Here is a 4,596-nt window from a genome sequence, read left to right as displayed (position 1 = left end):
ATGAATCAGAAAATCAATTAAAGTATTCCTCATGTGAGTGGTTCTGCTTTGAGTCAAAAAAGAAGGATGTGCTTTGAGAAAAAAACTCTAAGTAGCTGCACCTATATTCACCATCACAGACAGGACTTTCCATGTAGAGAAACAATTCTATTTTGAATGTATTCATGAATTCATGATTCCTTAGGTTAACAAAAACTCAGCTTAGCTTCTTGGTTGGTTGTTTTGAGTAATAGGGATTGAACCCAGGAAAGCTTAACCACTGAGCAATATCTCCAGCCCCTATTCATTTATTTTTTTATTTTGGGTTAGGGTCTTGCTAATTTGCTTAAGCCCTCATTAAATTACTGAGGTTGGCCTCAAACTTGTGATCCACCCACCTCAGCCTCCTGAGCCACTGGAATTATATGTGTGCACAACCATGCCTGGCTCTTTTTAACTTCTCAAAATCCCTTGAAACATACATATTGCAGCGACTCTCTTCTAGCCATTAAGGATCCACCAACTCCATCATAAATATTCGGAAGTTTTTGACTCAGAAACGTCTGTGCCACTTTTGCAAGTAACATAATGAGTTCTTGTCAGAACTGGATTTGGATACACTAGCCTTTAAAATCAATGTTTCATCAAGCCAGATGTTAATTCAGTTTGGATTCTTACCCTGACTAATAGTACTTCATGCTATTTCCTCTCCCACAGAGCTGCCAGAGATACTACACATAAGAACATTCATTAAGGAAAGACGTTACTTTTAAAGTTTTCTGTTAAAAATAGTTTTAATGTTTTTATAGGTATAAAGCACAGCAAAGACCTTTAAGCAGAGATAACTTCAAGGTTCATAAGGTAGCAATGAATAGAGTAACCAAAACAAGAGGTTGTTAAGGGTGCTGGTGTGGTGGCAGGCACACACATGTAATCCTAGCTACTCTGGAGGTAAGAGTATCACAAGTTCAAGGCCAAATTGGGCAAGGTAGCAAGACCACGTCTCAAAATGAAATAAATGAGGGTGGGGGTTCTAGGCCAGAATTAAAGCACTCCTGAGAAAAAGAAAAAGAAAAAGAAAAGAAAAAGAAAGAAAGAAAAGAAAAAGGATTAAAAAAGCAGAGTTAATTCAAGATAATGAGTTGATTTCTTAGGTAACAGATCACAATGTGGCTACCTGGGTTGTTTTAGATAGCAAAGGGGAAAATGTTGCATGACTCATCTTCTGTAAAATTCTGATTTGGAGAGAGGATCTAAAATCATAAGGATAAAAATATAAAAACAGACAAACTCAGTTCATAAATGACATTGTAGTTCTTGAAATATTTAGCGAAATATCTTAGTCTCACCTGTAACACTAAGCTCTATGATCTTATTTTCTCATTTATAAAATTAGAATGTTGATAAAGCGATATCTTCAATTTAAGTATCCAAATTAATCCAAAATAGTAGTATTTTCTCTAATTTTATGGGAGGTTTTGTTTGTTTGTTTGTTTGTTTTTATTGGATTGGAAGAAACCAGTACAACAATAAGTATATAGAGAAATAAACAATATTGTGTAATATTGGTTAGTATCTAATTTTATAATTTTTGGAAAGATTTCAATATTTGTAAAAAGTTTAAAAATTGCAAACACATACATAGCCTGAGTCATAACTAAAGAAAAGGGACTGAGTGGGTATCACATGTATAATTTTATTTATCTTTATTTGCATAGAATGTAACTGCTAGCTATGTACTGAACATTTACTTGTGGCTATTCTAGGAAAGTATGATAGGGAAATGATAGGGGTTACAGGATTTTTACCTTCATTTTGGAATAGTCAAAATTTTCTGTTGATTGTTTTGAAATTTAATGAATCTTATAAGAATAAAGGACAACAAAGTTCTCAAAGCAGAAGTCACTTTAAGGGAAGTAAATTGATAAAACTTCTTTTTTTAAAGGTATGTTGTATAAAATCAACTTATCACGATGAACTGAGCTTTAACAAAAAATTGCCACTTTCCCTTAATATTTAAACAAAAATTTCAGAAATAAACAACTTTTAAGTTTTAAATTGTGTACTACATGCTCTGAAATATACATGGAGTAACCCACATTGGATTTGAAAGCACTGGATGCGGAGTTTTTCTTCTGTAGGGCACAGGAGAGAACACTTCCTAACAGGGAATAACTAGGCTGCTAAGTTACAAGCAAATAGAGACCAGCTTCTCTGACCTAACAGAAAGCTAGTAGGTACCTAGACACACCAAAGATCAGAGGGGTTCTCCAGAATTGCATTAGAGGTGAGCTGGTGTGATCACTACCTCCATATCCATGGAAGCATAGAGGTTAAGCTGAAGGCTGGTCAGCTACTTCTAAAGTTCCCAAATCCTAATGATTTCCAAACCAGGAAGACTCAAAAAGAAATGCCTCCACCTCAGCATGGATTATTATAAATGTCTCTACTGTCAGTTTTTTTTTTAAATTTTTTTAGGATATATATTTTATTTTATTAAAATTTGGCGGGGGGGGTATACAGGGATCGAACTCAGGGGCACTTGACCACTGAACCACATCCCCTGCCCTATTTTTATTTAATTTGAGACAGGGACTCACTGAGTTGCTTAGCACCTCACTTTTGATGAGGCTGGCATATATATACATATATATACGTGTGTGTGTGTGTGTATATATATATATATATATATATATATATACACACACACACACACACACACATATGACAGAATGCATTACAATTCATATTACACATATAGAGCACAATTTTTCATATCTCTGGTTATATACAAAGTATATTCACACCAAATTGTGTCTTCATACATGTACTTTGTGAATAGATTTAGTCCCCTATTATTTGATAGTATACGTCCAACTCATTTGACTATATTTCTTCAAATATTTTATTTTGTCTTATTTATTTAGGTATTGGGCATTGAACCCAGGGGCACTTAACCACTGAGTCACATCCCCAGCCCTTTCTTTAATATTTTATTTAGATATAGGGTCTTGCTGAATTACTTGGGACCTTGTTAAGTTGCTGAGGCTGGCTTTGAATTCATAGTCCTTCTGCCTCAGCCTCCCGAGTCAATAGGATTACAGTTGTGTGCCACTGTGCTCAGCTCTTCTGATGTTTTAAAGCATGTGGGGTCGTTCTCTCTTTCTTTTCCTAACTCAGGTTTACACTTGCTTCTCTTAGTCCCTCTTGCATTCCCCTGCTACTGCCTCATGAAGAAACCTCATGTTGTTGTCCTACTCTGTGCTGCCTGGGGTTTGAATCATCCCTTTGAACAATGTACCCTTGCTCTATATACCACCCACTCATTAGTCCCTTAGTAGCCATCTTGTTTATGAGATCAACTATCTTGTCGTCATTTTGCTTGTATGCTTCTATTATTTCCTGTGTAGAAATCTTTATTTTATCTAAAATGACTCCAAATTACAAAAGTAGTGATACTGACAATTTAGGTATGCCAAAAAGAAATAGATTGTTCTTTTAAAGAATCTCTTACACATAACACATTGATTCTCTCTTAATGCTTTTAAGATTGATTATTTTTTAACATTTTGATTATATCTCACATATATCTACTTCTAGTTCATTGAGGCTTTGGATGTTTTTCATCAGATTTAGGAAGGTTTTGGCAGTATATATTTAGATATTCTTTGTGTCCCTTTCTCTCTTTGCTCTTCTATGGGAACTCCATTATGCAAATGTTGTAATATTTGATGGTGTCCCACAGGAGTCAGTCTCTGTTCATTTTGTTTCATTTATTGTCTTTCAAATTCTCAGATCAAATAGTCTTAACTGACCCATCTTTAGGTCTGCTTCATTCTTTCTCTGCTCACTTGAATCTATCATTAAAACCCGTCAGTAATTTCTTTCATTTAGTTGTAATTTTTACCTCCTGAATTTGTTTGATTTCTTTTTATAACTTCATTCTTGCTGGGAGCCATTAGCCAAGTAGGTATGACAATTTCCTTGCCAGCGTACCCCATGTTGCTTAGTGGAAGGACTCGTGGAAATAGGACATTTTGCAGTGACATTGCAGTTAGGTGACCTTGCTCAAGGACCAGGGCGGATCCGGGATTAGGGTGTTCCCGGTTTAGGATAATCAGGTTTAGGGCGTTCCAGGTTTAAGATTATTCCTGCTGGGAATAGGGCATATCCTGCTGCCTGAGTTCCCCTTGAGTTCTCACGGGATTCAGACAGTATTTTTTGGGAGATAGAAGCCCAGTGGAGGTGGATTTGGGCAGAGAACGTGGATTTGGGCAGAGAACGTGGATTTGGGCAGAGAACGTGGATTTCCCCAGAACGTGATTGTAGACGGCTGGTGTGAGTTCGGGAATAAAGAGTTGCTGTTTGAATCTACAAGCTGTGTGGTGGCTCGTGATTGTGTGCCCAGCCAGACTGCGGCATTCGGCGGCTCGTACAGGGAACGTCTAAAGCTTGGAGGTAAGTGAAATTGCTCGCCCCTGAGGAAGAGCGAAAGAATGGGTGACCAATTCAAAAAACAATGTGTTATTGTTTTGATTTATCTTGTTTTTGTTTCAAACTGCCTATCCCTAGAAATTTCTCAGGCAAACTGGAAAAAATGGTTGACTAAAGGTTTGA

This window comes from Marmota marmota, unplaced genomic scaffold (genome assembly GCF_001458135.2).
Source record: "Marmota marmota marmota unplaced genomic scaffold, marMar, whole genome shotgun sequence".
Classification (NCBI taxonomy): domain Eukaryota; kingdom Metazoa; phylum Chordata; class Mammalia; order Rodentia; family Sciuridae; genus Marmota; species Marmota marmota.
The sequence above is the reverse complement of the archived record's forward strand: the minus strand, read 5'-3'. Positions refer to the sequence as shown.